Source organism: Gavialis gangeticus, unplaced genomic scaffold (assembly GCF_001723915.1).
Source record: "Gavialis gangeticus isolate Ggan-Ray unplaced genomic scaffold, GavGan_comp1, whole genome shotgun sequence".
Classification (NCBI taxonomy): domain Eukaryota; kingdom Metazoa; phylum Chordata; order Crocodylia; family Gavialidae; genus Gavialis; species Gavialis gangeticus.
Window position 1 is genome coordinate 46,781,020 of NW_017729022.1, and position 22,214 is coordinate 46,803,233.

Below are 22,214 nucleotides of genomic sequence, written 5' to 3' on the forward strand. Positions count from 1 at the left end.
GTTTACAGATGAATGGATTTCAATCTTGAAATGTTTATTCTCAGCTTCCATTACTGGGCAAAGATTTCTTTGGGTAGGCTGGTGGAAAGCAATATTGCCCACTTTTGTATTCTGAGCTACAGGGGGGAAAATAATTTAAAAAGGGGATTACTGTATATATGGTTGGATTGCAGCTGTGGGAATCATTGGACCTGGCTTGGCGAATTCTTAAATTTATATACTTCTTCACTGTGGGGAAAAAGGTAACAGTCATGAATAAAAATATACAACTGAACTCTTTTAACAGTAAGTAAAGCCTTTCCTCATCTGTGGAGGAAGACTCACCAGGATTCAGCTGGTGAATTCTTTTATGAGTACACCTTTAGCAGGAGTCGGCAACCTATGGCCCTGTGGGCTGGCTGTAGCTTGTAGAGCCATTTTATCCAGCCCGTGAGACTAGGGGTCTTTGGCTGTATTTCAGTAGCAGAGGGCTTTGCAGGGGGCTTCGGAGGCAGGGTGAAGCACAAGCAGCAGCACTGCAGCAGGGAACAGTGGCTGCTGCAGCAGTGGTGGCTCAGGTTGGATTGGAAGTAGCCCATACTTGGAGCTAAGCTCCATTAAAACAGCCCTTTGCTCCAAAATGTTGCTGACCTGTGCCCTAGAGGGTTCAACTTTTAAAATCAATGTGTTAAATGTATTCACATGCACTTAGGTGGACAGTTTCCTAAATACCAAAATATTAAGAGTCAGTTGACAAAATGAAGAAGAGTTAAATGTATAGGGAACATGTTATTGAGAATCACTTTTACACATCCAGACTTGCACAAGTAAAATTAAATTCAGACATAAGGATATAATTGAAATAAAAAGGAACACTATTAAAACACAAATCTAGCTGTTAGGCATGCTGAATTCAAATCCTCACTCTTCATCTGACTTGCTAGGGTCAAATAATAATAAGCTAATAATTTAACCTTTCTATGCCTTAGTTTTGTATGAAGGCATATAGGGATAGAAGGAAAGTCTCATTGTACTTATATTTACTATTCAACATCAACCTTGGGTTGGATGCAGTGAGTGAGCCAGATTATTTTCCACCTATTAGGCATGTAAGTGAACTAAAGCACCTAAATGTGATTTTATGCTACTAAAAAACTCAACTGATGGACTCAGACTCATTAAAAATGTTAAATAAATATTCATGGAAATATTTTTGTATTTTTCTTCCAGTTAAAAAAATACAATAGGGACTATAAGCATATATAGAAGGGCATTCTTTGGTTATTTGAGTCTGTTGTTCCTTAATCACATACCCATCAATTTTCAGTCATATAATTCATGTAAGTCTCACCTTTTCATAAAAAAGTAAAGCTCTAGACCTATTTTTAAGAAGAGAAGCTTGAAAATGTTACTCCTAAAGGGTCAAACCTGAAGGTGCATAAAAATTTACAAATATTGCTTAGGAACATCTTAGGATGTTTTCACTTATCTGGGGCTTGATGGTTTTTGAACACTTGAGCCTGGCAGCTTGAGGCTCCTATCCTGCCACTGCTTTTGTACATGCTTAACTTAATGGATTGTCCCCTTTAGGTCTACTCAGTACACACATTTAGGGAGCGCATATTTTTTGGCAGGATACAGATTCTTTGGAAATTAAAATATTAGCATTCAATACTTTATATGTTATGATGAATGTTATACATTCATGGTTATAATAATTCATTTAAGTGTTTTAATGGGGAAAAGGAGGATGTGGTCACCTATATTCTGATTCTACAATTGAACCTATATAAGTGGATTCTGGAAGTCACTGAGTCTCCTTTCAAACAATGGGTCCATTATGGAGATATAATTGAAGGAGCAGGGCCATTAGATATTGCATTATAATGTTTTTTTTTTTTTTTAATTCAGTCTTCCTCTTGAAGCATTTTATTGAGGACAATAGCAACGCTGCCTACAAGGATTATTATTAGTCCGTATGTACCAGAAGTCAGATGATGCTATATAAATACAACTAATTCTTCATGGAAAAACATGAAAAATGTTGTTTTGTTTCATAACAAAATAAATAAAAACAATCTGTTAAGGGTGAGACTTAGTTTCTTGAATAATAATTTTGATTGAATTCTGAAACTGGAACATTTCATAATTCTCTAAGGAATTTATTTAGCTTGACCCACAAACAATTTGATTTTCAGTTTGCAAATATTTGCCATCTCAATTTTTTACCAGTATTCAGGATAAGAACATTTTTTTAAATGTCACACATTTTTCCACTCATCTCCAATAGTAACATCTAATGCAGTTTTCTGGGAGACAAGTAATTGGAGAAGATGTCCAGCTCTGGCAATGACAATCAGAATTCTAGGAAAATGCTGACATGTCAAAACACTTGTGTACCTATTTCCATGAAATATTTTAGGATATAAATAAAAGGTATTAAACTCTTTGAGAAAAAGCCTGTGAACTTTTTTTTTCTATCTATTTCTATTAAGAAGAAAGACACCTTGTTCATTTCTTATTTATAAATTATCTTCCACTTACTGGTATCATACTCTCCAGCCTTGGCTGGGAGATTGCAGTATAACATTATTATCTTCAGCAACTGTTATCAAAGCAACACTCACCAACCAAATGGTGTGAGGACTCCTATGTGCAGATATTTATTTTTAAATGCATCTTTCATTATGAAACAGTATATGAATTTCAGAATACCAGATTTGTAGATTCATTAAAGGAAAATACCTGTGATACTTACTTATGTCTGAATTTTACGTTAGGACACAGTGGCAAATGGCATTGTCTCTGGCATTCTGCTAAATATGGTTCATAACTTGTTACATTTGGCAGAAGATAACTGAACTTCAGCTTCTCCAAATGAATCTCCTAAACTAAGTGGTGAACCTAGTGTATTACTAGCAGCTACATTTGCTAGTACCATGTATGGGTGGATCCAGGATCATGGCAACAGTGGTGGGGTTACATCCTTTCTAGCTGTGTGGTGAATGCCTAGTTAAAAGAGCTCATTGTACATGTGGCAGACAGCTGAAGTCAGTGTGGTTCAAGGCCCTGGCTATGATCCTGGATGCCTGTACACTCTCAGAGCTTGCTGGCATACCAGCGCAGTTCCATATATACTGTGGCCTCTATGAGCTAACTAGCAAAGGGTCTACCCAGAGTCTCTGCTTTCAGGTTCCAGAGCCTGTTGCTCTTTGTTGTCTCTCTCCCACCACCAAAATTCAGTAACAGAGGAAAGGAGGGGATGAGAAGTAGTGGTGCACAGCCCCCGGCTCTGTGAAAGCAGAGGTTGAGCATTGTTGCCACTGCTGCTCATCCCTTCCTTTCCCCTGCTGCTCACAGCACATCTAGAGCTCCAAGCAGGAGCTCCGCTAACATTTTGGTGATCTCTGAATGCTCGCTGTGCACATTGCACACAGCCTAAGTGGGATACAACCACATCGCTGCACCCCCTTTGGATCTTCCCCTACCATCACATTTGCAATAACAGTATGATAGATAGATGGCTGATATCACTCTTTGATACTGTATTTTGTAATGGGTTCCAAAAAGAACAGGGACAGCAAACAGGGAAGTTAGCAAGCAGGTCTCAGGGATCAAGAGGACCAAGTGGAAAGAGGAGTCAGAAACTGGGAACAAGATACTGCTCCTTGAAGGTAAGTGAGCCATGGCTGCCTTTGTGTTTGGCTTGCTGAGTGTTTGTTTGGTGGGCTGTGTGTTTGGGCACGTGCTTGGAGCAGCTGGGAGTGCTGCTAGCTGAGTGATTGCTAGGTGCCTGTTGCCTGTGTTTGACAAAAGCCCTAAAGGGGTGGATAAAATCCAGGCCCAAACCTAGGAGGATATAAAAGGAGACCTCCCGAGTGACCAGGGAGCGAGTGAATAGGGACAGCAAACAGGGTAGTTTGTAAGCAGTTAACAGGTCAGTTTGCTGACCCCCTATTTGACGGGAAGTCTTTAAGGTAAGTTCTTTCTTTAATTAATAGTAATTAACCTACATATATTTACTGTAAGGATCTGAATCTCAGCAGGTAGTTCAGAACTTTAAGCCCCTTGTTTAACTAGAGTCCAGGGCGAGTGGGGAGCTCGCTAGGTAGTTTCCCTGGAAACTTTCTCACCTTCCTTCACAAGAAGCTTTGTGAAAGGAAGCAAACTAGCAGAGGAAGGAGAATCTTTCAGGACCAAGGAGCAGCAAACAGGTCAGATTACTGAAGAGTTTGCTAGGGGAGATCTGCTTGGAGAGAGGGACAAGAACAGGGAGGCAGTGGATTTAAGAGATCCAGAGAGATGACTGGAGGGCAGTCCAGTGCCAGGGTTACTGCCACTGCCAGCTCTTCCTCTGTACTTGTGAAGTGTTTGTCCAGGTGGGACTGCCTGCTGTCAAGGCTTCCACCCAGGTCCTGGTTTCGGACTGTGGAGACTGTGGCTTGCAGGTTCTTTCCAGTGCGAGCCAGGTGGGGGAGTGCCTGTGATGTGCACAGTGCCGCCTCGTGGTGTCCCTCAGGCAAAAAAGATATAGGAGGAGGTAGCAAAGCTCTGAAGGATTCATCACCATGAAGAATTTGATTTGATGCTGAACTATACCACTAGGACTGCAGGGGAAGGACTGCCAGAGAGGTGGCATTAGAGAAGGAAGGAGGACATGGATTCCCAGAAGGTGGAATCGGGAAGCTTGTGATATCTGGCAGCAAATGGAAATCTTCAGGCATTTTTACATGTGCTGCTTATGCAGTGCTAGTTGCTTTTAATTAGTGATCTGTGGTAATTTAAAGTGCCTGCATGTCATGTGTATCAGTGTCACAGAGCTCCTCCAAGCTGAGAAAATGATGGTGGTGCACTTTGAACTAAAGCACATTGAACATGTTTTAATTCAAAGCACACCGCAGCCATTTTCTCAGTGAGGAGGCGTGCTGCACTGTTGATACATGTGATATGTGAGGCTGCCAGAGTGCGTCCATTTATTTGCTCCAGCAGACTCAATTAATCAAGCAAATTAATTGAGTCTGCTCTGAGGCACTGGATTTCCAGCACATCAGATCAGGCTCCCCATGTATGTAAGTGCCCATCATCCCCACCTACAGTCGTTTGCCTGGAGACTATATCTGGAGTCCTAGCAACAAGGGAAAAGGAGCATGTTCTGTTAGCAGAAGAGGCCAGGACAGGCCTCTCCAAAGTTAAAAGTATCAAGACCATTACAACCAAGAGAAAGCAATGAGTGGTGATGGTTGGTGACTCCCTTCTGCAGGGGATGAAGGCATTTATCTGTTGGCCTGATCTGTTGTTCTGGCAAGTCTGTTGCTTGCCCGATGCCTGCATTTGAGATGTCATGGAAGGATTACTGAGACTCAGCTGGCCTTCTGACTACTATCCCATGCTGCTCATCCATGTAGGCTTCAATGAGACCTCATGGGAGACTCTGAGAAGATCAAAAGTGACTGCAGAGCTCTGGGTGTAAGGGTGAAGGGAACAGGGACTCAAGTGGTGTTCTCAATCCTTCCAGTCAAGGAGAAGGGCCTAGACAGGAGCAGATATAACCTGCTGATCAATGTATGGCTGTGTAGATCATTTCAGCAGCAGGGCTCTGGCTTGTTCAACAGTGGGATGTTGTTCTAATAAGAAGGATAGCTAAGAAGAGATGGGATCCACCTGATGAAGAGAGGAAAGAGCATCTTCACAGACAGGCTCACTAACCTAGTGAGGAGGGCATTATATTAAGTAAACTTGAGGATGGAAACCAAAGCTCTGAGGTAAGTGGGTAAGCAGGTGACCTGGAGGAAATACAACCAGGGGTAGGCAACAGGGGAGGCCTTCTCATACTTCCTGAGAAAGCAGGGCAATCAGTTTGTTACCAGAGGTGTCTGTACATGATTGCACAGAGCCTGAGAAATGAGCAGGAACAATTGAAAATCATTGCAGTGTCATGAAACTGTGATGTAACTGGAATAACAGAGACTTGGTGGGATAACTTGTATGACTGGAGTGCTGTCATGGGTATAAACTATTCAGGAATGACAGGCAGGGGAGAAGAGGAGGAGTTGATCTTTTATATAAAGGGCTATTTGACTGCTCAGAGCTCCAGTATGAAACTGGAGAGACGCCTGTTGAAATTCTCTGGGTTAGGGTCAGAAGGAAGATCAACAAAGGTGATATTGTGGTGGATGTCTGCTATAGACCACCAGGCCAACAGGATGAGGTGGATGAGGTTTTCTTCAAACAGCTAGTGGAAGTTTCCTGATTACAGGGAAATGCAGCAGTGCACAGACAATCCAGAAAGTTTCTGGAGAGTGTTGGGTGCAACTTCCTGGGACAAGTGTTGGAGAGGTCATCTAGGGGCCATGCTCTTCTTAATCTGTGATTCACAAACAGAGAAGACCTGGTGGGGAAGGCAGAAGGGGGTGGCAACTTGGGCAGCAACAACCACAAGATGATTGATTTCAGGATCTTGAGGAAAGGAAGGAAAGAAGGAAGGAAGGAGAACAACAGAGTACAGACCCTGGACTTCAGAAAAGCAGACTTCGACTCACTCAGGGAACTGATGGTCAGGATCCCCTGGGAGGCCAGTTGGAGGAGGAAAGGAGAGTTGGCTGTACTTTAAAGATACCTTACTGAGGGCACAGGATTGAACCATCCTGACGCACAGGACAACTAGCAAGTATGGCAAAAGACCAGCTTGGCTTAGCAGAGAACTCTTCAGTGAGCTAAAACACAAAAAGGAAGCATACAAGCAGTAGAAATTTGGAGAAATGAGTAGGGAGGAGTATAAGAGTATTACTCAGACATGCTGGGATGAAATCAGAAAGGCCAAAGTGCAACTGGAGTTGCAACTAGCCAGGAATGTGAAATGTAACAAGAAGGGTTTCTACAAGTATGTCAGCAGCAAGAGGAAGATCAGGGAAAGATATAGGTCCCTTACTGAATGGGAGAGGCAACCTAGTGACACGATGTAGGAAAGGCTGAACTTGTCCATGTCTTGTTTACCTCAGCCTTCACAGGCAAGGTCAGCTCCCAGACTACTGCACTGGGCAGCACAGTTTGGGGAGGAGGGGATTAGACAACAGTGGTGAAAGAACAGGTTAGAGACTATTTAGAAAAGCTGGACATGTGCAAGTCCATGGAGCCAGTTGTGACGCTCCTGAGGGTGCTGAGGGAATTGGCCAATGTGAATGCAGGGTAGCTTGCCTTTATCTTTGAAAATGTGTGGTGATTTCCCAGACTGTTGCAGAAGGGCAAATATATAGTGCCCATCTTGAAGAGAGGGAGGAAGGAAGATTTGGGAAACTACAGAATGGTCAGCCCACCTTAGTCTCTGGAAAGATCATGGAGCAGGTCCTTCAGGAATCTATTTCTAAGCACTTGGAGGGGAAGAAGGTGATTAGGAACAGTCAGCATGGATTCACCAAGGGCAAGTCATGCTTGACAAACCTGATTGTCTTCTATGACTACATGATTGGCTCTGTAGATATGTGGAGAGCAGTGGACCTGATTATACCTTGATTTTTATCAAGGCTTTTGATACAGTCTTCCACAATATTCTAGCAAGCAAACTAAGGAAGTACAGGTTGGATGAATGGACTGTAAGGTGGATAGAAAACTGGCTGGACTCAGAGGGTAGTAATCAATGGCTCAGTATCTAGTTGGAAGCTTGTATCAAGTGGAGTGCCCCAGGGGTCAGTTGTGGGGCCAGGTTTCTTCAGTATCATTATCAATGACCTGGAAGATGGGGTGGAGTTCACCCTCAGTAATTTCACAGATGGAAAAGGTCCAGTGGAAGACACCAAAAATGGTTAGGGGGCTAGGGCACATGACTTACAATAAGAGACTGAGGGGACTGGGTTTATTTAGTCCTGAGAAGAGAAGACTCTGAGGGAATTTAATAGGATTTTCTGTTCTGATGAAAGAGAGAACAGGACAAATTTTCTAGCTGAAACGTTTTTGCTGAAAAACTGCAGAAAATACCAAACTGTTTTGGTGCATTCCTTCCTTCCATTAAAATGGGAAATCGTGTGTTTCAGTAACTTTGAGATGAAATTGCTTGATTTTTTTTTTCCCCATAATTTGTATTTCAAAGTTTATTTCAGTTTTATTTTTAAGTATTTAGAAGCCTTATAACAAAATTCAAAAACAAAACAAAATGATTTTCTTGACCTGAAATGATGATCTGTTTTACTTTGTCTTTAGCTTATGATGAACCAATTTCTTTCTGTACTGTAAGTGAAGAAAAACAATGCAGGTATTTACACCTCACTAGAAAAACTATTGGGAGCCTCATTATGTATTACACTGGACTAGATTCAGCTAGAATACATTTTAAGGCTAGTAGGGATCATTATAATCATCACTTTAGGAAAGCTACCTACACTGACCCCACTGATTTTAGTGGAGCTATTCCTGATTTTCTCCATGGTATAAAAGGTAAAGGCATTTCCTGATCTGCACAGTTGCAGTACAGGATCCCTATCTCTAGAATGCAAACAAATGCTGAGGAATAGTTTTGGCTTGTATGCCTGCCTTCCACAAGTCTGGGTTGACAGGTGTGTGCTTTGTTGTATAGTTATGGACCTATACTTCTCTTATTTTAAAGGCATAGATAAAATGTCTTTGAATTCCATAAAAAGCTTTGCATTGACTTTATAGCTGTAGCTGGATTGGACACCAAAGAAATAGCAATATGTATTCATAGTCTCTGGTTCTGAATCACTAACCAATCCCTTGCATGACTTTCAGTGCCAAGGGCTCATTGATTGTCATAGCAGAAGTCATCAAAAATTTCAAATAATCTGGACACAAAGCTTTTTTTAATGTAGGTAATGGTGATCCATTTGTCTGCCTATGACAGGAACCAGAGTAAATGAATGAGTAACATTAATCATTTTGTACAGTCACCATGAGAGAGAGAGAGGTTTTCTCCCAAATACCGAATATCTACGTTAAACAGCTCCATTCTTTTCAATAAATCATAATAATTACATCTGAATACAGGCTGTATCCTGCTTTAATTTTATATAAATAAATAAAACTTAGGAGTCCAACTTGCTACTGGGAAATGTATAGCTAACGTGACATTGCTTAATTATAAAGGTGGAAAACAAGCTTTGAGAGAGAGGGAATTATGGGAATGGCATAAGGCTGGAAGTCAGAAGTCAATCCATATTAGTTCCATATGGCCTTTCTTCTTGACAGCTTGTTCCCATAAGTTTCTATAATATGCTAATTTGGAAGATCTTAATTGTCATTTCCCCTAAAAATAATAACCCAAAGCAGGGTTCTGGTCTCCCTCCCAACTCACAGATACCATGGAGTCACTGGTACAGACAATGATCTTGCAACCTCTTTTGCAAGTTCTCTCTTCATCAGTGTAGGTACTTCTGTTGCCTTAATTTTGCCACCCATTGTGGTAGGTGACATGGGGGAAAAGAGGTTTTTTGAGAGGGCATTTTAACTTTGTTCTTTTCAAAATTATTTGATGGGGAACCAAATTTGTGATGAATGACTTTATGCTGACACTTGGAACATTCCTTTGTTTTATGAAAAGTACAAACTGGTAGAGTTGCAATAGTAATTTCTTTAGTGGGTTTAAGTTATAATGTAGGCAGACAGTATGGGCGCACCCACACATGTAGGCATGTGTGCTTGCAGCAGCTCAAATAGAAGCAGCACAAATTTGAGCTGGTGATTTTTGCCTCGGCACACATGCTTGGACTTGCACTTTGATATGGGGCAAGTTAAGCCACTTGGGGCAAAATAACCCTGCCCAGGTCCTCATGGATCTGTAGTGAGCAGTATAAAAACTTCCCCTGGTGAGCAGCTCAGGGCTACTTGCTCTTAGGAGCTTCTGGGGCCTGGCTAATTGGTACCTTGGGACAATAGCCCCTTGTGCCAGCTGGACTGCTGAAGCGTCCTGAACTGAAAGTTCCTCTACCCACTGCAGCAGTCTGGCAGTGGGGGCTGCTGTCTGGCTATGACCTACTGCCATCTGCAACAGCATATGGCAGAAAGGCTGTGTCCCTGCCAGACCTGGATGAGGACTACATGGTCTTTAGAGGCATCTGCACTTCTGGGCCACCCGTCAGTGGGGTATGGCTGCACAGTTGGCCTTTGTGTGGCACTGCTGCCATGTGTGCCACCGCCCAGTCATCTGGGCAGCTATCACCTGGAAGATGTTGTTAGTGTGGTGGCCTGCTTTGAACTGTCAAAGCATGCCCTCCTGGCCCTAAGTGGCCAGGAGGTCAGCCATCTCCAGCTGGGTCCTGGGTGCCAGCTCTGAGCAGGCTCCCCTGCCTGGGCCCCGCCGCTTGCCTCATTAGCAGGAATTCTGGTGTTCCCTGTTTAAAAACTGCAAAATCTCTGATAAAAAATATCCCACATTCACTCTTTAAAATACCCCAAAATTCATGTTCTTCCACAATTAAAACAAGAGACCTCTCTCTCCCTCTCTCTCTATATATATATATATATATAGAGAGAGAGTGAGAGTTAGAGTGAGACATCAGTTAGGCAATGTTTACAATGTCAAAGCAATTTGGAAGCCTACCGGTGTCTCTATCATCATAATAGAATAAATTCTAAGTATCTACGTGTTTTGATGTTTGCTTTTGGTTTTCTTATCATAGAACAGTTAGAGCTCTCCCTGACCCCTTCACTAACTAGGATGTGGGGACAGCTGCTCCAGCAGCCAAAGCTTCTACCAGGAGGTCTCATCCTGTTTGGCAGCTGGGCATGCAGGGTGGGTGATGAGGGGTATGTGAGGTTTGCAGGAGGGGGAGGGTGGGAAGGGGTGTAGGGGGGCCTGGGGTGTGTGGGTCAGTGTGGGGGGGCTGCTCTAGGGGTGGGTCCCCTGCCCCCTGCAGCGTGCAGTCCCCCCACACAGCACAGGACTGCCTCTGCTGTAGGGCCACAGCCTCCCCTGCGGGGTCCACGTGCCCCCCCACCCCGCATGACCTCAGCCCCCCAATGTTCCAAAGAAAGCTAAAGGTTGTCCCCATCATAGTTTTATTTTGTTTCACAATAAAAGGTGACACGGTCATTAAAAATAAAAAACCCACTAACGTTAAAGACTGTGACTTGCCTATCAATGTTGGCATAACCATCTATAGCAGTAATATTCAACCAGGACATCATGGGGTGCTACAAAATATTTGCACTGTTAGGCTTACAAACATGATTTACATGATAAACTCAGAGGAGTTCATTGTGTCAAAAATATTCTCACCTGTTGTAGTCTGAGTTTTTTGCAACAGAAGAATTGCTCTATAATTTTTCTGTAGTCAAAAACAGGTGAAAACTAAGGACTGGAATTTTATAGGGTGCCTTAAGCCTAACGAGGAGTGCTCTGAGTCTAATGAGATTGAGAACTACTGAGCTAGAGAGTAGATTCCACCCTGGGTTTTCTATTCTGTAACACATACTAAATCTGAATATTTTCTTATGTGATGTGTACATTAGCGACTGAATAACTAGAGTTGATCTTTTTGTCTGTCTCTGATAATTGTCTGGAAGGAAAATCACTAAAGTTTTGAGCTCTAAAAGCATAAACTTGTACATAACCACGCAGACAGATGCCAGTGCCATGTATTGGAAAGCATCTATGTGCAACTTCACTCTTATGAATTTGTCTCATCTCCAAAACGTATTTTGTCTGTCATTTGCATGATCTCATCTCCATTGAGGCTGAACTTGCTTCAATATTCTGACATCTTTCTTACAATAGTAGGGAAGCTCCTTCTGGATGTCAGGAGTCCAATCATGGATATCCTAATGCCACTCAAATTCTGGTTTCTCTCCAAGCATCATGCTGTCAACCCTGTACTTTTCTGTGGATTCAGGCTTTCCAGTGATGCCCATAAAACACAGTTGTCTTTCCATATCAAAGATGAATCCATTACACTGTTTGCAACACCTTCCCTTTACATTTCTTTTTATCCACATGTAGCAGGCTTGCCTTTTGGAACTTGGGTTGAGTCCCAGGCATGAGATTTTGCTGTTTTGATTGGTGGAGCCCATTCACCAATCAGGAGGCAGCAAGAGGAGTTAAGTCACACCCCTTTCCTGAGGGGAGGGAGAGAGGAGCTCCCTCTCCCCTGGACCTGATTGAAGACTGCAACACTGTTAGGTCCGGATGACTAAAGGGGCGGAGACCTGAAGAGTATAAAAGGAGCTGCATGCCCAGCATAGGGGAGACGCATCCAGGATAGAGAAGAGAGGAGAGTGGGGCTTAGAAGAGCTGCTCAGCAGGGTGAAGCAGTAGCCCAGAAGCACCCCTGAAGACTTCTATTGGCAGGGAATGGTGGATGGCTCTAGCGGCTAGGCTCTCAGTGTGCAGCACGACATCCAGACCCTGGGAGCTGCGTGAAGTGGCTCAGGTCTGCGACCTCTGGCATGCGGCTAGAGACACAGTGCACAGGCCAGTGTGCAGAGCAGGATCTTTGGAGTGCTTGGGTGGCTCAGGTCCTCAACCCCTGGAATGAGACTAGGAGCTCAGTGCAGAAGGCACTGCACAAGGGGTCTAGGAGCGAGCCGAGCCTGGTGCTGCACAAGGTGGCCGAGACCTACAACCCATAGCAAAAGATTAGGTCCAGGGAGCCAGATGGTGCTCGGGCTACTGACCCAGCAGACAGAGCTGAGCCAGAGGCCCCAGAAGCCCTGCATAGTGGAGCCCTGTTCCAGGGTACAGCAATCCCCCTGAAGCCCACTGTAGGTGAGAGAGCAGTTTGGTACAGAGGACAAGGGCCACCCTCCAGAAAAAAGGATTCCCACAGGGGAGGGGGAGTCTCCCCTGGTTAGTTAAGGGCTCCTGAAAGTGGGAGTCTCACTGGAAGGGCACCCCTGAAGTTACCAGCTTCCTTGAAGGGCTTGGGAAAAAGCCCAAGAGCATTGGGGTTTCCCCTTGGGATTAAGTTTATCTTTGATGTTCTTGTGTTTGTAAGTGGTGTAATGTCATGCCTTATATTTTGTGAATTCTTATGTTTGTAAATTAGTAGATGGGTAGAGTCCTAGGGCTCTGCTGGGACCCCCTGTTGCTATTATTTCACCGGTTGTTTATTTGTGGCTTATTTATTGTTCACTGTAACAGGGTTGGGGCTGATCTTGCTGTAGCCTACCCACCTTTTTCTGGGTGAACCACCCATGTTCTCACTCACCATGCCTTGTTGTTAATTATTTATTTAAAGATGTAATTAAGCAGGAGGCTTCCCATTTCCTGCCCTGATGCCAGGGGGCATGATCTGCTGCTCCATTCCTCCCCTACACTGCAGCCCAAGCCTCGCAGATGGCATCTAGGTGTTATCATTATCACCAGCCCCGACACTGGGCCCCAGAATCCTCCTTATTAAACCCCTCCTGGATTCCTCTCCTCAGGAGGTCTCATCCTCCATCATACTGGGCAGCAGAGCTCCCTGAACTGCTTCCCCTTCGGGTGTGGTTCCCCTGGAACCTTTGGCTACTAGCCCTGGCCCACCTCCAGGCCAGCCAGAATGCCACGCCCTTGGCTCTTGGGCGTTCCTTGCAGTGGGCCCCTTTGACCCTTCTGGTCCTGGCCCCAGCATGGGCCAGTCAGGGGAAGTTCAGACAGGCCTGAGTCTATGGCCTTGCTCTTTCTCCCTCAGGTCCACATTCCAACCCTCTGAACAAGGGGTAACCCACCCAGTTGTGGGGGCTAGGGGTTAAGATGCCCCAACCCACCTTTCAATGGGGTGGTAACTGGCCTGGCATTTCCTGGGGGCTCCCACACCACTGGGAGCCCCACCAGGCCACCTACTCCTGGCAGGGTACAGTTTTAGGTCATGCCCAGGACCAAGGAGCCTCCTATCCAACCCCTAGAGCTCCTGCCCTGGCCCTTACCTCCAGATGACAGCAGCAGCCCTCCAACCAGGCAGTGTTGTTTCCTAGCCTCCAGTAGCAGAACTGCCCTGTTTATATGGGCAGCCCTCAGTTCAAAATGGCTGCCCCCATCAGGCACCTGGCGGCTGCCAGCTCCAGGCCCTTAAAGTAGCAGGCACACACAGTGCCCTGCCACATTCACTCATACTTATCTATAGTTTATCTGTTGGCTATCCATGTTTATTTGGGGGTTTATCTATTTCAGATCAGATACTTACCTATGACTTACCTGTATCTGGAGCACTGGTGTAAGGCTTCATAGCATTTACTGAGAGGGTATTGTTTATGTTACTTGTTTAGATATCCTCCCTCTCTCTAGATATATCTATAGATCTCCATGTTTCTTTTCCTTGTGAAAAGTTAATGTAAATACATTTGTATATAGTTAAGTCCCCTGACTGTCCTGGCCTGGTTCTATAGGGATGGAGGGAAACTGAGCAGTCTGCAGTTTCCCCACAGCACACCTGCCAGCTAACAATTCTCTTCAATTGGAGAAAGAGAGTGTATACCTGGGCTACACACATAACATGCGAGTGTCCAAGATACAGGCATTGGATGCCAGGAGTGTGTCTACAACCCTTTGGACTAACAATACAGGTTAAAGCTAAAACATCGCTGTTTCATACCTATGGTGTCTACACTTATTCAGAGGCAACACCAAAACTTGGGAGTATGGCAGAGACTCTACAGCAGGGCTTGGCAACCTACAGCCCATGGGCTGGATCCAGCCTCTGGAATTTTTGGATTTGGCCTGCATATGTGGGGCTTCAACAGCATTCAGCAGTGGCACCTTCTCCAGATACCCCTGCTGCTGTAAGGACAAATGGCAGAAGCTGCAAGGTCCTGGCACCTGCCCACTCAGTTGACTCTGACCTGGGGTCCAGCCTGCAGCCAGAACAGTTTACCTACCTCTTATGATGCACTGAGTATAATAAGCTTGTTCTTCCTACTTGAATGTTGATTTGTAAATGCTCTTCAAACTCTGACATTGGGGAGCATGAACATTTATTGTGATTTGACCACCCCAGTTTATTATGCATCTTTCTCATCTCATCCAACAGTTCTGCTTATGCAGAATCCTGATTAGTGAGGGCCAAAGGTTGCATGCAAAACACAAGCGTTATTCATGTCCACTAAATACTGGGTCTTTTAGGGGTGAGTAGGCTATAAGAGAGAGAATTTATAATTGTGGCTATGGGCACTGACTCCCTTTATTTTAGGGATCCACATATTCCTCAATCCCCCATTCTTACCCAAGTTTTGTTTCCTGTGACTGCCCACTGATGGCCTTTTTTCTGGGTGAGGTTCAGTCCTTGCTGTCCCTGTACAAACCAGGTCTTTCTCTCACTCCCACTTTTTTTCCACCTTGCTTGCCTGCCACAACTAGATGTTGTATCAGTTGTCAGGAACCTGGGTGAAAGGGCATAGCACCTCTCATGAACAAAACTCTACAGGCTCTCCTAACATGCCATCTCCTATAGCTTCTTAACAGCTGGCCCACTCTTTGCAATGGCCTTTAGAGTTTGCTATCTATCCTCATAGGACTCATTTCCATCAGGCACAGCTTCCTAGTTTCTTCTTCCCAGCACTGGCCTTTACCCAAGCCCTTCTTCAATTCTTTGTATAAATCCTGTCTAGCTGTGACCTTCATCCTGGTATGCCTGGGCCAAGTCAGATATCACTTTATTCTTGCCCTTGCCCAAGCATCCTTGGTCTAGCCTTCTGCGTAATACTGCTGGGGCTTTTCCCTTCTATCCTTGTAAGATCAGCATCTCCTACTTCATTTTGTCCCTCTTATAGGGTCCTCCTTCTTCTTTGTAATGGGGACAAAAGGGCCTATGTAACCCAAAACCTTTTGACTAACTTCTCTTAGAGAAGTTTCTATGTTTAGGTATGCCTGCTCAGAGCCAGAATCACTCTCTAGAAAACAAGTCAAACAAGATGCTAGAGCTCCCCACCCCTTTGTTTTTTTTTTTTGTTTTTTTTTTGCAGTATTTCTAAGAGAGAGAGGGTTTCTAAAATAGAGGATGGCACTGTCCATTGAGTTTATGGACAAGACACTACATTTTTCCCAATACTTTTTATAATAATGACAAATGTTGAGTGTCTCCAGGTCATAAACAATGTTAGCAGAAGTGGATCCAGAACTTTGAAAAGGGGTGTGTGGGAGCAGTGACCAAATCTGCATGAGTGGCTGCACACTTCTATGCCCAGTGTCCTCCAGCCACCCAACCAGGGTGGACAGGATGATGCTACAGGAACAGTATTTGGGGACTTTTTAAATCCCCAAAGCAGGTAAGGATTCTACCCCTACTTCCCCTTCCTTCTCAGAGGCCTGTCCCCTCCTCCCTCTTCTCCCCTCCTGCTACTGCTGCTGTCCCTACTGTCCCAGAGGCAAAGGGAGCTCCAATGTGCTGCTACCCTGAGACCAGACTCTTCCTACCCTCTGCTCCCACTTCACCTCCAGTCTCTCACCTGCTACACCTTTGATGCTATTGTGTTTGTTGTTAAGGGAGGCAGTGTCTCTGGGGCCAGAAGTAACTTTGCTGATTGCCTTATCTGGGGCTTGTACTCCCCATCAAGTGCTTTCTCTTTAAGGGAGCATTCCTGTAGGCTTTTGAGGATTTGTCAGAGCCTCAGCTCTTGTAGCTGTGGCCCCCTTTTTTCTGGCCGTACCCTCAGCCTTGGTCTACTGGTTAAGACCTCAGCTACCAGGTATCAGCCCTGCCTTGGTGCCAGCCCCTCTTGGGGTCTCAGCCTAAGCACCAGTCTCCACCCCTTTAGCTTGGCTCCTCACACAAGTAGCAGGGGAGTGCCACACAGACATCCCCTGTTCATGGCCTCTGCCACTCCTGTAGCCCCATCTGGTCCTTCAGTACAAACAGAACAAAAACACAAGCCAACTGCTTGATAACAAGTATAACTTCCCTCCTCGGAGCAAGCATTGCTGGCAGGCCCAACTTCCATAGGAGCCTCCTTGCCCAGCTTCCCTGGGTGGCTGGGAGAAGGTGCCTGGGTGGGTGCCTGCCCAAACTTATACAAGCAAATCTCCCTGCTGCAGGCAGGGCCTGCCTCCTGCATGGGCAGAAAATGGACTTGTATCCCTGAGCTCAGTCTCATTCCAGTCATGTGACTGAGTCTTCTGAACCCAGTGACTAGGTGTAGCTAATTGTTTCATTAGTCACCTGGCCTTATTAGTCCCAGGCCCTGTCCACCTGGGCTTACAGCCCTTCCTGGACCCAAGTCTCTCACCCTCTCAGGATTTTCTAGTAACAGAAGCATAGCCATTCTAGCTGGGCTACACGGGAGCCAGGCTCAGCTTGGCATAACAGCAATGGCAGTGGGTGGATTCCCCCTTCCCATATCTGCTCACAGACTGGTGTGGAACGCTTAAGGGGACCAGTGTGGGACAGCCACCTCTTTTGCTGTCACAGGCTGAGCTTAGCTCCCTGTGCAACCTGGTTGGAGAGGGACAGAAGCTCCCCTTGCTGCTGGGACAGTGGGGACAGCAGCAGCAGCAGGTTGGGGAGAGGGGGATGGAAAGGGAGGGTCCAGGGTGGGGAGGGGAGGGAAGGGAACATGTCTGTGAGTTTGGAGAAGGAAGGGCCGGAATTCTTACCTTCCTCAGAAACTTAAGAGTCCCCTACTGCTGCTCTTGTCTCACACAATCCGAAACTGGGGTGCAGCTAAGCTACTACACCCCCTCTGGATCTGCCCCTGAACATTCATAAGGAGAGACCTCTACATCATGTGCATTTACTGTCCCTTGCCTTTTATTCATAATCCCCGATGCAGAAGCTTTTCTTTCCAATGTGCAATAAAAAATAGTAATAATAATAAAAAAAGCTGTGAAACGTGATTCTCATTCTCTGCATTTTCTGACCAGCCCTTGCTGTGTGAGTCATTGTAGGTCAACTGAGTATGGATTTAGACTGGAATAACAGATGTGGCTACAAATCAAACTTGAACATGTAAATTGATTCAGTGTTTAGATGCACATTTTACATAGCACTAGACTCAAAGTGTTAGCTGAAGTAACATCTGAAGACTGCTAAGATTTCAAATTTCTCACTTTATAGTGTAATTAGAAAAAGATTCAGATTTTCTCATCAGTTGTAATAATGTTTGGACAATCCAATCAAGCACTTAAATAAATAGTAATGTACCATCAATGCACTTCATTATTATTTTTTAGCTTATGCTGATTTTACTTGGGAATTTTGTTGGATCACTGCTGCATCTAAGTGCTGAGCTGTTGACAAACTGCAAATACCCCTGATGGGTTTGATGGGAAGGCGTATCTGATAAAAATATTACTTCATGTACTTTAAGGACAGAACTGAAACCAGTCTTTTAGGGCTCACTGCAGGTTACGGACAGTGTTAGCCCAAAGAGTGCTACAAATAACCTTACTTTCAGTATTCATGTCCTCTCCATTCAGTCTTTTCATTATGTAGGCCACATAGCGGCGAGGGGTTAGAATCTTTAAAAATAGGTGCTGTATATTCTTAAAAGTCCTAAGAGAAAAAAGAATCTTCAGTGCTACCCATAGCAATGATAAGAGAAGCAAAGAATATTATGCTAGGCCTAGGTAACCATCAGCCTTCAGTTTGTCAGAATGTGAAACATTCCTGTTTTCTCCATTCAATTTGATCTGTATTGTATACAAGTGTAACCTGACTCTGAACTCATTTGATAACTAAGCAAGCTAAAATTGCCTTTGTTCTACTAGAATAAAATATAACTCTTGGGTCAGAGTCCAAACCAAGGGAACATCGTAAAGGTATTAGAAGGAATGGAAGAAGGAAAGCATAATGTTACCTGCTGTGAAAAACTAGATGATTTAAGCTGAAGTTGACCCTTGGTGAGCATGCAGAATGGATATTTAATTCTTCTGGTGCCATTTTGAGTGGAGGTGGTCAGAAAACCTAACTGTCATCCGGAAGAGAATTTTGACATTTGGAAATTTCTTTTTATTCTGAGTCTGAATGAAAAGCCAACGTTTCTAAGTTTCCCTCAAAGTGAAAACTCTGGAAAATATCAAGTCAGGACTATTGAAAAATGTATTTGTTGATAACCTTCAACACTTTGCTTCAATTATGTAAAAATTAATTTTATTCCAAATGGAGTAAAATATTGTCGATAATATCAAAACACTGTCAAATCACGTTAAATATAGAATACATATACAGTAAGTATGCATAATATGATAACAAGTCTTATATTTAATATAACAAAGCAAAAAGAATGAAAATGATAAAGTTAAAATGAAATATTTTGTTTTACTGATCAAGGAAGTAAAAAAATGATGTTCTTCAACTTTTAACTATCATTTTTTTTGGTCCAAATGTATACATTCCTGCAAAATGTTTGGATTGCAACAAAGTATTTCCTAAAGGAAAACCTGTTGTTCAATGCTTCCCGACAACTTTAATTAGACAAAATCCCATTTAATATAGGCACTGCACAGCACCTTTAATACCCATAAATATCCAGGATTCACCATCCTAATTTCAACGATGGTAGAAAAATAAATATGTAGAAAAGCCAAAATATTTCTTTGTGAGCAAGGTGCCAAGCCTTAAGAACCACCATCCCTCTTATCAACCTCATGGAAGTTTCTGTATGTGAGCTTTCTAGTGGTTCGGAGAGGATTTCAACCAATATCCATTATACAGAACACCATGCTCCAGCTGAATAATGTAAATCATGTTAATATTAAGTATATTACTTTATACATGATTCATAGCATCATTTTTAAGTATCATTTTGTGCAAATTTAGTCATTCTCTGTCTTCTACAGGCCTGAAGCTTTTCTGGACAAGGAGGCAAAGAAGTCTATTGTCCTGGCACTGGGCTAGTAGGAGTGAGTCCCTTTTTCTGAAGCTGATATATGCTTTGCTATCCATCTTCCCCCTCCCCAGCAAAGTCACAGTGACAAGACAGTTCTCATTGTATACTTGTGGGGAACATCCAGCTACTTGTTTCTACCCCACCACAAAACAAGTTATTGGAAATACAGTGAGTTTTCCAGTTAACTTTAGATCTCTTCTCCCACATCTTGTTTTTACCTGTGAAGCCATGAAGAAGCCCTGCTCTTCATATTCAACTTTAATATGAAAACACTGAAGACAGATGCAGTAATAAAAATGAATATGTTGGACATATAGGCCACTGAAAGGCGTGCAAAAAACCCAGAAAGAGTGTTTTTACCAGAAGAGAAAGCACACTAGTTTGATCTGGCTCCCTGGAGTCTATATAAATTGGGCCCTTCAGTGGGGCTTTTTGGCGGATTCAATCAGTTATTAGATAAAAGTTCCAAAATGCCCCGCTGAAACACATGATCCATACAGACATTGGGCAAGCTGGGTCAAACTAATGCAATGCCTCTTCTGGGCATGTGCTGCGCTCAGTGCAGGGGCACATTGAGCTGAAAGTTAAAGTGCCATTTTGGGTTTTTTTTCCACATCTGTAAGCAGCCATAGTGAATACAGTGGATTTATGTTATCTGAACACCAAGTCATTAGGATATGAATTGAAACTACAAATTCATTTTATGGTGGGCAGTTAAGAGTTGTCAAATAGTCACAATGAAACTGGGCCAACCAGATATAAAGGTGCAAAAATACAGTGTGGACTCAAACTGTTCCCCAGTGCCCTTTCTATGTGTAACAAAGCTACCACTCTCAATCTGTTCAGCATTTCCTTTGACCACACCGGTCTTGGCCAGGGAACCTTCTGGCATAGATGGAACGACAGCATTTACTCTCAGCTGAATGGTCTCTATGTATGGGATTCTCAAAGGAAAGCAAGATCCCAAATCCTACTGAAAGTCAAGGAGAGCGGTGTACCCCTATATGCTTTTGGAAATTCCAGCTTAAACCTAAGTCTGTATTAAAGTAAAGCAGATATTACTGGAAAATTATCAAGACAGGAAGATAGCAAAAAAGAGATACCTGGGTACATCTATATCACTGCTTGGAATCTACTCTGACAGAAAAGATGAACACACGTGACAAAATTACCTACAGCATAGCAGTCCAAAGTGTGTGTCTCAGTATAATGGTTGTTTTTTGCTTCTCTCAGATTGTCAGTTTACGGTCTCAAGAAGTATACAACTCTAGCACATCTTGAAAAATAGTCTCCCTTAGGATAAGCCTCTGAGTTTTAAAGGAAACAAATTACATTTTTTCCAATGCCTGCTCCTTTATGATGCAGGTGGTAGGTTTACATCATATTCCCAAATCTACTTTGCACTGACAAAGGGGACACAATATTTCCAACACTGCATAAGCTATCTGAATATGGTTTATTTGCTCTAAAGCACCCCTTTGCAGAATTACATGTCTAATTCACAGTGGCCGTTGTTCAACAGAAGTCGCAGTACATAGAAATAGAAGCATGGTTATGTTAGCTAGGCAAATTTGTAAGCTGATTTAGTCAAGCACCACACCACAGTTTTTCAGTTCAGTGCGGTCCATACTGGAGGGTCATCCTGCCAGGATTTGAAAGGATTTTGATGTACCATTTAGGTACTGTTTCCAACTGCATGCAGGTGTTTAGGGTTCAGGTGAGGGAATAAGATATAGAGGGAACTTAACTTGAGGAGCCATTGCTACCCAAGGTCTCCCAAGCTTCCCCTCCCTTCATATCGGGCAGGTATTAGACACATGCATGCCTCAAGAAGTATCTCAATAACCTGTGATAGAAGATTTATTCCTTTCTCCATAAACAGCTGGAGACTGAATTTGCCCTTCCAGGAGTAATCTAGTCCCACTAAAGTAAATGTCAAAACTTCTTTTGACTTCAATGGGTGCATCTACATATGCATATTAAAGTGAAGCAATAAACTGGTGCATATTGCATTGGAATGTATTGCTTGTGGGCTCCACAATTACACGTGTGTCTGGGACCTCAGCATATTGAGCTGGGTCAGAGGAGCCCTAGCAGGCAGGGGCCCAGGCGGTCAGCCTGCCAGCCCAGGGCTGCTCCAACCCAGCTCAATGTGCTGCAGAGTGGTAGCCCCTGCACTGAAGCACCCCTGTGCCTGTGCCAGTTGCAGCAGCATCTACATGTGTGGTGTTGCAGAGTAAAAAAACTCTGAAGCGGGATAGTATATGTAAATACAAGTACTGTCCTGTTGTGAAGTTTATTAGTTTACTCCAGTCTAATATCCTTGCACATGTAGATGCTGAGATGTTTACTGTGGAGCTAATTAGTCTAGTCTGCAATAAAAGTATCATGTGGATGTGCCCAATGGGAACAGAAGTAAGCCTATCAAATTTATATATAAATTAAGAAGCTTATTAAAATAGCCTATTCATTTCATCCAAGAAGATAAATGT